This window comes from Urocitellus parryii, chromosome 3 (genome assembly GCF_045843805.1).
Source record: "Urocitellus parryii isolate mUroPar1 chromosome 3, mUroPar1.hap1, whole genome shotgun sequence".
Taxonomy (NCBI): Eukaryota; Metazoa; Chordata; class Mammalia; order Rodentia; family Sciuridae; genus Urocitellus; species Urocitellus parryii.
The window spans coordinates 87753433-87767420 of record NC_135533.1 but is presented as its reverse complement, the minus strand read 5'-3'; the positions used below and the strand labels follow the sequence as shown (position 1 = coordinate 87767420).

The 13988-nt window shown below is 35.5% G+C and overlaps 1 pseudogene; it reads left to right on the top strand.

Annotated features, from left to right (window-relative positions):
- Positions 1 to 8519: 8519 nt before the first annotated feature.
- On the top strand, positions 8520 to 8726 carry LOC113191712 (NADH dehydrogenase [ubiquinone] 1 alpha subcomplex subunit 1 pseudogene; annotated as a pseudogene).
- Positions 8727 to 13988: the final 5262 nt, after the last annotated feature.

The window sequence follows — 13988 nt, the reverse complement described above, 5'->3', positions numbered from 1 at the left end:
GTCTATTGGTGTGGTGAATAACATTTATTGATTTCTGTATATTGAACCAGCCTTGCATCCCAGGGATGAATCCTACTTGATCATGGTGCACAATTTTTTTGATGTGTTTTTGTATTCGATTTGCCAGAATTTTATTGAGGATTTTTGCATCTAGGTTCATTAGAGATATTGGTCTGTAGTTTTCTTTCTTTGAGGTGTCTTTGTCTAGTTTCGGAATCAGGGTGATGTTGGCCTCATAGAATGAACTTGGAAAAGCTCCCTCTTTTTCTATTTCCTGAAATAACTTGAAAAGTATTGGTATTAATTCTTCTTTAAAGGTTTTGTAAAACTCCACTGTATACCCATCCGGTCCTGGGCTTTTCTTGGTTGGTAGTCTTTTTTGATTGCTTCTTCAATTTCATCCATTGATATTGGTCTGTTCAAATTGTGTGTATCCTCCTGACTCAGTCTGGGCAAGTCATATGACTTAAGAAATTTATCGATGTTGTCACTATCTTCTATTTTATTGGAATATAGGTTTTCAAAATAATTTCTAATTGTCTTCTGTATTTCTGTAGCATCTGTTGTGATATTGCCTTTTTCATCCTGTATGTTAGTAATTTGAGTTCTCTCTCTTCTTCTCTTCGTTAGCATGGCTAAAGGTCTGTCGATCTTATTTATTTTTTCAAAAAACCAACTTTTAGTTTTGTTAATTTTTTCAATAGTTTCTTTTGTTTCAATTTCATTGATTTCCGCTCTGATTTTAATTATTTCTTGCCTTCTGCTACATTTGCTGTTGTTTTGCTCTTCCTTTTCTAGGTCTTTGAGATGAAGTGTGAGCTCATTTATTTGTTGGTTTTTTCTTTTTTTGAGGAATGACCTCCAGGTGATGAATTTCCCTCTTAAAACTGCTTTCATTGTATCCCATAGATTCTGATATGTTGTGTCTGTATTTTCATTTATCTCTAATAATTTTTTTATTTCCTCCTTTATGTCTTCTGTAACCCACTGATCATTCAGTAACATATTGTTCATTTTCCATGTGATGCATGATTTTTCCTTCCTTCTTTTATCATTGATTTCTAGTTTCATTCCATTATGAATCAGATAAAATACATGGTATTATCTCCACCCCTTTATATTTACTGAGGGTTGCCTTATGGCATAATATATGGTCTATTTTTGAGAAGGATCCATGTGCTGCTGAGAAAAAAGTATATCCATTTGATGATGGTTGATATATTCTATATATGTCAGTTAAGTCTAGGTTATTGATTGTGGTATTGAGTTCTATAGTTTCTTTATTCAACTTTTGTTTGGAGGATCTGTCCAATGGTGAGAGAGGTGTGTTGAAGTCACCCATAATTACTGTGTTGTGGTCTATTTGATTCTTGAACTTGAGGAGAATTTGTTTTATGAATGTCGCAGCACCATTATTTGGTGCATAAATATTGATAATTGTTATGTCTTGTTGGTGAATGGTTCCTTTTAACAGTATATAATGTCCTTCCTTATCCCTTTTGATTAACTTAGTCTTGAAGTCGATTTTATTTGATATGAGGATGGCCACCCCTGCTTGCTTACGAGGACTGTGTGCGTGGTATATTTTTTCCCATCCTTTCACCTTCAGCCTGTGTATGTCTTTTCCAATCAGATGTGTCTCCTGGAGGCAGCATATTGTTGGATTTGTTTTTTAATCCATGATACCAGCCTATGTCACTTTTTTGGAGAGTTTAAGCCATTAACATTTAGAGTTACTGTTGATATATGGTTTGTACTTCCAGCCATGTTTGATTATTTATCCTTTTTTTTTAAATTTAGTTTGTTTCTCTATGATTATCTTTCCCCTCGCCCTCTGTCTTTACCGAGGCACCTCCCACTGATGGTTTTGGTTATTGTTTTTCATTTCTTCCTCGTGTAGTGTTTTGCTCAAGATGCTTTGCAATGCTGGTTTTCTGGCTGCAAATTCTTTTAACTTTTGTTTATCATGAAAGATTTTTATTTCGTTGTCATATCTGAAGCTTAATTTTGCTGGATACAGAATTCTTGGTTGGCATCCATTGTCTTTCAGTGTTTGAAATACATTGTTCCATGACCTTCTTGCTTTCAGCTTTCAGCGTCTGTGATGAAAAATCCATTGTTAACCTTATTGAATTTACCCCTGAATATAATCTGCCTCCTTTCTCTTGTAGCTTTTAATATTTTCTCTTTGTTCTGTATATTGGATATCTTCATAACAATGTGTCTTGGCGTTGGTCTACTGTCATTTTGTGTGCTTTGTGTCCTGTATGCATCTTCAATTTGTATATCTGTTTCCTTTTTTATTTCTGGAAAGTTTTCTGTAATTATTTCATTCAGCAGGTTACTCATTCCCTTGGTTTGAATCTCTGTACCTTCTTCTATCCCGATGACTCCTAAGTTTGTTTTTTTATGTTATCCCATAACTCTTGGATGTTTTTCTTGTGATTTTTTACCAGCCTTTCTGAGTTGGCTAGACTCTTTTCAAGATGATATATTTTGTCTTCATTATCTGACGTTCTGGCTTCTACTTGCTCCACTCTGTTAGTGATACTCTCAATTGAGTTTTTAATTTGGTTTATCGTTTCCTTCATTTCTAGAATTATTGTTTGATTATTTTTTATAATCTCTATCTCCTGATAAAGATGGTTAACTTCTTTTATGTGTTTATGTAATTCATTCTCAATGTGTTCTTTCGCTGCTTGAATTTGCTGTCTCGTATCCTCTTTAAGATTCCATTCCATCTGTCTAAGGTGTTCCTTGAGTTCTTTATATGACCATTTTTTCTGATGACTCTAGGTCCTCCTGAATATTTAGGCTGTCCTGCATTGTTTGTACTCCTTTTCTTCATTGCTTTTTCAAGCTGCTCATGTTACTTCTTGTTCTGTTTGACTGCTGAGTTACTGTTTACTCCTATGAATATATTTGATGCTTGGGAGGAAAGGTATTAGAAGGGAAGGGAAGAAGTCACTAAAGAGAATGAGAATAAGTAGGTAGAATCCAAGGAAGGGAGAATAAGAAAATTGAAAAGAAATGAAAAGACGAAAGAAGAAAAAAAATAGGAAATAAAAAAAGAAAAAAAATTAAAAAAAAAAAATAATAATAAAAATAAAATTACAATTAGAAGAAAAAATTTTTAAAAAATTGAAAAAAAATTAATAAACAACAAGAAAAATGAAAATGAAAGGAAAAACCCAAATCAAAAAAAAAGAGAAAAAAAAACTAATAAATGCAGTCTTAGAGTTTGATTAACTTCTCTTCCAGTAGGTGGCGCTGTGCCCATCAGGCCAAGTTTCTCCTGTCAATAGGCGGGAACCAATCACTGTGCAGCAGCTCCTCCTCCCAGACCGGGCGAGTCTCCAATCCTGAGTGCCTAGGGCCTCCTCTTGTGTCTAGTCACTTCCCCACTTTTCCTCTAGCCAGGCCCCTCTCATGGATGCCACTCACCACAATACTGGCTACACGCCAGGTCTGCTGCTCCCGGGAGCCCTGTTTTCATGAACGACTGGGCACACTCTCCCTGTTTGCCATTCCCTCAGACCCTAAGTTTGTAGAGCTTGGGGCTGAGAATCCTCAGCGAATTTTACTTGCCCTCCGGTAGCCACGCCCCCGGTAGCTGGTGCAAGAGACCTCAGTTGTCAGCACTGGTGAGAGCGGTAGCCGGGAGTTCAGCGCCGCGGGTCCCGCGCCACGTCTGATTCCCTCGGTCTGGCTATCGCGCTAACAGGAGAGCTGGGAGGGGCCCCTCAGTGGTAGAGCCCTTGACTCTCAGGTGTGAGGCCGTAGGTTTGATCCTCAGCACCACATAAAAATAAATAAATAAATAAATAAATATATTGTGTCCATGTACAACTAAAAAAAAATATTTTTTAAAAAACATGATACTATTTACAATTGATCCCCAAATTTTTCTTCAGTCTAAATCTAACAAACCACTGCAGGATTTGTATGAAGAAAACTAGAAACTTCTCATGAAAAAGTTTTTAAAAGACTGAAATAAATAGAGAACAGTGTGTGCTTATGATTCACAGACTGAAGATGTTAATTCTCCCCAAACTAATTCATTGGCTTAATGCAATTTTTATCTGAAATATTTTTTTGTAGATAAGAGAACTATTTTTAAATTTACATGGAAATGTAAGAAAATCAGTAAAATCACACTGCCCAGTTTCAAAATTATTGCTCTCTCTCTATAGAAATCAAGACAATTAGGTACCTGGTAGAGGGACAGATACATGTCAGTGGAATAGGACATAAGTAAATTCACGTAAGTAAAGTCAATGGATTTTGACAAAAAGGCAAAAGCAATTCAAAGGAGAAAGGATTTCTTTTTTCAACAAATAGTGTTAGAAGAAAGATATCCTTAGCTAAAAATAAACCTCGACCTAAACCTCACATTTGAAAGCAAAAATCCACTCATTTTGTTCAGGATTACTGTGGTAGTTACATGCATCTCTATATGATTAAATTTCCTGCAAATGTGAAGAGTAAAGCCATCAAACTTTTAAAAGATAACACTACAGAGAATTTTTATGACCCAAGGCTAGGTGGAGTTCTTAGACATAATGCCAAAATCATGATTCATAAAAGAAAACTACCAATAAGTTGGACTTTATCAAACCAAATCATTTTGCTAAGAAAGATCCTGTTAAGAGTATGAAATACAAGGTGCAGACTGGGAGATAATATTTGAGATTCATAATTCTGACAGGAGACTTATATTCAGAATTTAAAAATCTCTAAAAGCAACAGTGAAAAAAAAATAAAAAGTCCAAGTAGAAAATGTGCAAAAAGACAAACACTTCACCAAAGAGATTATTCAAATGTTCAATGTTAAGCACATGAAATGATGTTCAATACCATTAACTACTGAAAAAATACAAATTAAAGTCATGATGATATAAACACATATTAGAATGACATGGAAAAAACAAAGAAATCACAACTCCTGATAAGAACATAAAGCAGCTGGATCTCTCATACACCAAAAGTGGGAATATAAAACAATGCTCTGAAAAAGAGTTTGACAGTTTTTTTTTATAAAGTTAAATGCAGACAGTAAGACTCAAAAATTGTACTCCTGAATATTTACAGAAATGAGAACATGTGTCCACACAAGAATCTGCACATAAATATTTATAGCAACTTTCTTTGAATAGCTGACAACTTGAAATAACCCAAAAGTCCTTCAATAAGTGAATGGATAAGCTGTGGTTTATCCGCACACTCAAATACTATTTGGTAGTAAAAAAAAGAACAAACCATTGCTACATGCAACACACTGAAAGAATTTCAAGGTTGTTAGCCTGACCAAAAAGAAGCCAATCTAAAAAGGTTATGTGCATTGTGTGATTCCACTTATATATATATTGAAAAGACAAAATTGTGGTGATGGAGAACAGATCAGTGGTTGCCAGGCAGGGGTTACATTTGTAGAGAGGGTTATGACTATAAAACGGAGCCTGAGTGCTTCTTTGTGGTGATTAAATCATTTTGTTCAGGATTACTGTGGTAGTTACATGCATCTATATATGTGATTAAATTTCACTGAATGATATGTAGAGAGAAAACAAGTAATTGATAAAATTCAAATGCATCTCCAGGTTAGTAGGCAGTATCATACAAATGTCAGTTTTTTGGTATTGATAATGTAGAGGTTATATATAGGTTATATAAGATTTTACTATTACAGGGTTTAGGAATGCTGGGTGAAGGTACATAGGGATTCTTGCTACTTTTTACAATTCCTTGTGACTATAAAATTTATTTTCTAAAATATTTTTTAGATGTTGTTGAACATTTATTTTATTCATTTATTTATATGTATTGCTGAGAATTGAACCCAGTGCCTCACATAAGCCAGGCAATGCTCTACCACTGAGCCACAGCTCCAGCCCTAAAATTATATTTTTAAAAAATGAAAAAAAATTGGTATGAGATTCTATTATCTATGCTAATAATAAACTATGAAAAACATCAACCCTGTCTTACATTTCTGCCTAAACCTATTCCACACTTTCCTATTTGTAGCTCTCCTTTCTCCTCCCTCCTCCTCCCTCATCTCTGGAAATAAGCATACTAAAGCAAAGTCTCTTAAAATTGCAGCTTTCTAAGCAGTTTTCCAGAACTTTGTGACTTTGCTGTTATTCTCCACTTCCCATCACTCCCCCCAGAGAAGCAGCTAAATTCCTCATATTTATTTAAGGGGGGCTTCCTGAGGTCCACTGCCTTATGGTGTCTTTGCCTTTTACTTATAAGAGGAATCTTGATGAGTTCCATTTTCTAGGGATTGCTTCAAAGATGAGTCCTTTGTAGCCTGGGCTGTTCTTTTCATTACTGATACTCCCTGCAAGAACACAAAGTGTATGTCATGCTAGGCACCCAGAAAAAGATTATTGGAAGACACAACAAGGTATTAAATAAATTAGAGAATAAAAAGAATATTTTTCACTTACAAGAGAGAACAGACTCAAAATTGCTTCTGAAGAGCCATCTCACTTGATTTCATCATAATAAACAGATGCAATGATTCCTCATAAATTCCATCTGTTATATAATAAAATATCTATGTATTATATACCAAAAAAATTTTTTTGCAGCTTTCATATGAAGAGGATCCTAACATTTTATAATACAACATCTAATCCTGGCTATATCCAGATTTTGTGCCAATGTTAAGGACTTTCCAAATCCTGCCCTGGCCCATAAATTCCAAAACTCCTTGAACCTATTCAAGAAATTCATCTTTTCCTGGCTCCATGAGATGAAAAATTGTACATTGCAAACAAACAACAATCATAATCATAATCACTGAAAAATTATTTGTTTTATCTAAAAAGCAAAAGAACTAGAAGCCTCTAAATGACAGTAATGGGGCCCGATGATAGGCTTTAGGATTCAAATTACAATGATCCTTAGCCCAAGAGGGATCCTCTTTAGTGATGGAGGAAAAACTCTTCAAACTGACATGAATAGTATTATAAAATCCTACAACTGTTTTTTTAAGTGCAAAATTCTATTTTTTACAATTATAAAATTATGAGGTGATAGATCAGCTTTCACCAGTCTGATTTGCCTGGTGTTCTTTCTCATTTTCACCCTTTCCTCTCCTTCCCTTTCCTCTATTCCTGGCAAAATTTTATGAATTAATCAAAAAAAGCACTCGGGTATTATTTACATACTTATCCAGTCCAGATAAAATTCAAATGATTTTTTGAGTTTCTTAAGCTTTACTCATATTGGCTTTTAAAATTTTTTCTTGCTAAAAGTAACAGAAGAGAAAAAAAAGTTAGTCATGAACTAGAATAACGGCCTTGGTTACTATGTTGTAAGATATGAAAGGCAGGAAAACTAGAACCTTTTGATGTGATTTAAATTTTTGGTTTAAGAATATGGAGGTCTGTTGAATATAAACATTAGAGAGTTTTATTAGAGAAGAATCCAGGTAATACTCCTGATGATATCCCTTTAGACAAATTGAAATGAATTTAGTTTAAAAACAATTATGCTGACTCACTGTTTTTACCATCATGTAAAATGTCAGTACAAAGTGCTAGTTTGTACAAGACTTGGATTTAGTTTTTTTAGGATTTAAATTCTAAAACTTGGATTATGGATCTTGATTTAATCATGTGAAATTCTTATGCTACAAATCATAAGGATTAAGTGTGTAAACATGAATTGTAATTTTTAGATCCATAGTTTTAAGAAGTTAGGCACATATTTACTAGATTTAATTAATAAACAGTATTTAGATACTCTGACAATTTCTAAGTAAGATATAAAACAATGGTCACTCAACATGGCTTTAACCTTGTCGTCTATTTTTATACACTGTAGAATGACTAAAGAGTAATCAAGTCCAAATGTCTTTGATAATATTTTTTGAATTTAAAATCTATAAATGATATAAAATGTATAGTCATGGAAGAAAAAATTTAGTTTCTGGTGTTATATATACCAGTTCTCTCTGTTGAAAAAAAATAGGTTATTTTGGTTAAGGTAAAAATTAATAAAATGGTTGAGGCCACACCAGAATACATTACAAAATAATACATCTCATGAGATAATGAATGTGAGGACCTCATGTATATAGTTCAGTGGTAGAGCACTTACCTTACACACACAATGGAAGTTTTTTTTGGTTTATTAAGGGAGCTGTTAATCTCATTATGATGATAAATTCAGTATAATGTATGTTGGCTTATTTAATATGTTCATAAAGGTAATTATTTTAAAGTGAAATTAAAATTTTAAATTTATTACAATTTATGTATACCTAAACAAATATTTAGAAAGGCTTTAGAAAGTATATTAATAAAAGGCAAATTTCTTCCCAGTAAGTCATTATTTGGATTACAAAGTCAAATTAGAGTTTTCTTTCTATAAAATGACCCAACTCCTTCTGTACTCAGATAAATGTTATTTTTGAAAATAAAATATGGTGACTGGGAAAGGAGCCAAAACCAGTCACCTATAAGGAGACTAAGGGATAGGGATTTGGTTTAAATAACCTTGCCAAAATGTGGTTTGAAATTCTTCTAGGAGTCAGTATAATGGACATGTGTTTTGTTTTCCTGGGAGTGGCCACTGCCTACATCCATAGTTTTGCTAAGGGGGGCAAGGAAAAAAGGGTTGCCCATTTTCCCTATAAGTGGAATTTGATGGAAAGACATATATTTGAAGTTAATCGTTATTATAAATCAAAGGGTTTGGAGAACACTGATTAAGGAAGCATTTTCTTGATTGATGGAAAAATGTCAGTATGGTCATCTACCCCTGCTAGAAGGCTACTTGATATACTATGTAGCATGCAGTGTGTTACGTAATACATGATCAAAATAAAGTTAAAACCACAATAAAATGAAAAAGAAAAAAATATGGTGAGATCCCTATACTTTTGGCATACTCTTGAAGCAAAGTTCCTTGTTTTTGAAAAACTAAATTTCCTATAATCATCACCACGTACTTTTGCTGACCTTTTTACAGTATCAATGTGGAAAGATTTCTTCCTTTTAAATAATACTTCATATTTTGTTTCCTTGTCAACTCTTCTTTAATTTGCCTTTTTCAACTGAGAGTAAAACTGCTATACTCTCTTTTGAGTATCCTAGAATGGCCAAAATGTTATTTGCTTCTGAATCTTGTAAACAGTAGAATAGAAATGGTTAAATTTATTTGGTATTTCCAAATTTTAACCTAAAACCTCATTATTTTTCAAACATAAAATAATAAAAACTGACAAATCATTAGAAAAAAGTTATTTAGTATCAGAAAAACTACCTATGAGTCTTGATGCAATGGGCCTTTTAAGGAGATCTTAGGCACTTGAGTCTTAAAAGTTCTCTAGGAGGAGATGTCCTCTGATGGAGACTGCTAACTCAAGACCTGGAAGGAGATGGTGACAAAATTGGACACTTTCTACCCAACATGGTGACAAAATATAGACACTTTCTACCTAACATGGAAGAACAAGAGTAATCAAGAGTAATTTTCTCAAGGCTCTGTTTGTTGTTTTTCTTTTTCTTTTTTCTGATTTATTAGTTCTTTTTAGTTATACTCGACAGCAGAATCCATTTTGATATAAACATACAAGTACAGAATGTATTTTGTTCCAGTTAGGATCCTCTTCTTATGGATGTACAAGACAGTGGGATCCACGATGTTGTTTTTATATATGTACACAGGAAAACTATGTCAGATTCATTTCACTGTCTTTCCTTTTCCTATTCCCAAGTTCTTTTATTTTTTTGCTTAGTTGCTAATCGTATTTGCTGTACTTTGGCACCCCCCATCAATCACCTAAAAGAGTCCACAGAATCCTTGCACATATTCTCACAGTTAATTTAGAGCTGTTACTTTAAACACTACAGATGGTTGATTTTCTTCTACAGATCCCTTCTGATATTTAAATTTTCTTCACATTTGTTGGGCCCAGACTTCAGCCTTTTAAAACATGGAACTTAACCCAAGTCAATAAAATACTTCAGCTGAAATCATTACAGCAAAGCTCACTAGGACTGGGAACAAATACTGGAGCTAGCTTTCCTGGCTTCCACAAGGGTCAGTCTGTTCTCCTCAGAGATTATACAGCCTGATTCACAAGAACTCTTTACCTTCACTCAGGAAATCTGCCTGCCTCAAGGAAAAAGCAGCTGGCTCACACTTGCTGTGATAAATGTGCTCCCAATACATCAAAATGTAGGAGATGCAGCTAAAACAGTGCACAGAGGAACATTTCTAGCATTCTATACAAATTCAGGACATAAAAAAGGAAGGAACACCTCCCCTATTTTAATGAGGCCCCCAATTCCCAGATAACAAAACCAAAGATACTACAAGAAAACTATAGACCATGTCCCTCATGGATACAAATGTAGAAAACCTATGACCAATTATTAGCAAATTGAATAAAAAATATATAGTTGATTCAACATTCAAGAAAGGTACTTACCTCCCTCATGACCTTTATATGATAGGCTTCTCATTACTTAGCTCACTCAGTGCCAGTTAAGTGTTGGATACTGTTTCAATCCCAAAGGTATGATGGGTACAACAGTGATCAAAACTATCAAAAGCCCCTGATTTCATAATACTTATTGTGGAAGAGTGAAATAAATGTAAAATCTGTCAGGTAAGTGTTATAGAGAAGGAGAAAGAGGGTGAAGGAAACAGGGAATGCAAAAGTGAGGGCAGATTAAGGAGCTGCTAAGATGTTCGATTAGTACTGTATGGTTAAGGTAAGTTGTCTGCTGAAGCCCCAACTGCCAAAACAAAAAGGAAGTGAAAGCAGCAGCTTGTGGATACCTGCAGGAAGTGTCACAGGCAAAGGGAAGGACAAGCGCCAAGGCCCTTGATCTTAGGCAAAATGGGGCTTGCCTAGTGTATTTTTAGGAATAGATTTGGGGAAACAAATAAGGAAAATATTGAGAGAAGATAAGGTAGAGAGGACACAGGGAAAGGCACGTACAGGTATGTTCGCACACACACACTCCAGGCGTTATAGGGCCTTTTAGGTCTCTAAGATGGGAGCCATGGGGTTGGGGGTTCACACAGGAGTAGCATGATCTGACATTATACTGGTTAGCTTATAATTTAACTCCTATTCCTTGATCCATCCACTTTAGACAAGAATGCTCACTGAGCTGGGGGCAGTGATGCACACTGGTAATCTCAGAGACTCAGGAGGCTGAGGCAGGAGGATCCAGAGTTCAAAGATAACCTCAGCAACTTAGTGAGACCCTTTCTTTTATAATACAAAAAGGGGGGGGGCTGGGATGTGGCTCAGTGGTTAAGTCAATCCTTGGTACAAAAAAATAAGGGAATGCTCATTAAAATATTATTTATAGTAGTAAAACACTAGGTCAGGGGATTATTCAACCACAGGCATTGTGATATTGTGCCACAACTATTAAAAGGAATACTATGCAAATACAAAAAAATGATGATAAATGGAATGACTGAGAAAAGTAGTTCTAAAACACTATATATTACCTCATGAATATATATGCCTGGAAAAAAGTCTGGAAAGACATATACCAGTGAATTAAAAGACAACAAATTCCTGGAGAGATGAAGAAAGCAAAAAAACATAAGGAATATTTTTCTTTTGTGCTTCCTTGTGTTGTTAAAAGCTCCTAGGACAGATGTTTATTATATACAGTGAGAAAAAAAATATTTGGAAATAGCCAAAGGATGCATTACTAGATCTATAGGCTAGAATGACCTTTTTATTTGCTTTACCTTAAAAGCTCAAAACAATCACCCATGATGAAAACTGGACATCTAATATTTATCTATACACATTAATTATTCCATAAAAAAGCTCAAAACAATTATATGCAACCCATTTCAGTCCTGTAATAATAAAAAATACATTAACTAAGTGGCATGTTAACTGACTTGTGGCTAACAAGTCTCTATAATGAGCCAGTGACACTCAGCAAGGGCTTAGAGAAGGTTAACTGCCCTGAACCACTGCTCAAACTAGACTATTTTTTTCTCTCTAGAACATAGTAGCACTTACTGATGTAACCTAGTTAGCCAATTTTTTGATAATAAGTCTATACATTTCTCTTACTATGACTCAAAAATGCCAGATTCTAAGACAAGGAGAAGCTTTTGGTTGATAAGAACCTCCGGCCAACAGGGCATCAGAGAAGACATATCCAGTGGGTACTGAGAAATAAACAGCCATACATGGAGAGGGTCCAGGACCATCTGGTGGGTTCTCTTCAGTGTTTCAGAGATCTGTTCTAGTTTTTGGTTGCTGTGCAACAAATACCCTGAACCTAGTGGTATAAAACAATAGTCACGCCTTATCACCTCTCAATTCTGGACTCAGGTAGTTCTTTGGGCTTTCCTTATTTGCTTGTGGTCAGATGCTGGCTGGAGCTGGAGTCATCTAGAAGACCTCCTCACTCATATGTCTGATGGCTGATGTTTTCTCATAGCAGAAGCTTGCCAGCAAGGAGAAGATTCCTGAAACAGGTAAAAGCCTTTTCTAATGAAGTCATAAAGCATCACTTCTGTTGTACTCTAATTAGCTAGACACGAGTGACAGCCCATACTCAAGAGTGAAACTGACACCATCTCTCCTAATGGGAGAAGTGTCAAAAGAATTTGCGGGCAGTTTAAAACCATTAGTCTACATTCTAGCCCGATGCAGCCTTCCCTGCAAAACAGTCACCTCTTCCAAGATTTCCTGAAGTCCTCTTAACCCATCAGGATTAAGCTAGTGCTATAGGACCCCATGACATGTAAATTGGCTCAGGGTACAGAACCAGTCCCTCTGGTGAAGTTTCCCAAGTACTAATCCTCACTATCTTTAGTTCCATAACTAAGGAGACAAACTGTCTACTTCTCTTCATGCACCCAACATTGGTGAGCTGCTGGGATGGAGGTGAGCAATCTGATGTTTTTCAAGGGGAAGCACATAATAGCCATTTGTTCATAACAATTCCGAAATACCTTTGGGTCCAGTTCTGTTCTCTGGGAACACTCCAATTTTTGCCTCTCAGTTCTTGGGCCTGCCCTTTAAATTCTTTCCTGTTCAAATAAAAAATGTTGTCTGGGGAGTAGCTCAGTGGTAGACCACTTGCTTAGTATGCAGGAGGACCTGAGTTCAATTCCCAGCCCTGCAAAAATAAAAAGCAGCTACAGTTTGCAGTTGATTATTTGTAGAAGTTGAGGGTTCAAAGGCTATTTTTCATTTTTTATTGTTTTCACTCGTACTAGTCTAAGCTGTGGTATGTCTGCTAATATAATTATCTAAAAAACTTGTGGTTTACTGTGAATCTTACTAGGGATTTACTCCATTACACAAATGCCAAACCCACAAATCTCTCTGGGACAAGCTTTCCTACCTTGAGCTCTTTGTAATGCTGCTTTGGGAGAAGGCCATGAAGGTTCTTAAGCCCTCTCCTTCACCTTTTATTAAATGGGGAGGACCAATGAGGCACACACTTGGAAGGCTTTGTCTGTATGTGTGCAGTGCAGGAATGAATCCGGGGCCTCAAACACGCAAGAAAAACACTCTACCACTGGGTACATCCCCCAGCCCGGTCTGTTGAAAGGGTCTTTGGGGCCTTATCTAAAATCTCCCTGAGGTCTTCCAGATACACCCTTGGCTTCATCTTCAGAACATGTTTTCCTGGGTTTGTTCTCTGGACAGGAGCTATTAATTTCAGTGTCCTTTGCCATCTGGGCAGGCTTGGAATAAGAATGTTAATAACAATTTTAAAAAGTTATCAAGTCTTGGTTCCTTTATTTAATAATGCTTCAGCTTTTCTTTTTATTTCAGGCAGATAGAAGACACGTTGCCCTTCAACAATCTGCCTGGAGACCTGAATAGTTATTCTTTGAATTATCAGACACAATTTTTATTCACTGTGATATTGAATGTGGTCGTGTTGCAAAAACCTTTGTTGTGACATAGCAAAAAATCCTTTCCTCCAAATTCCAATAACATTTTCTTCATTTTTCTTTATGCC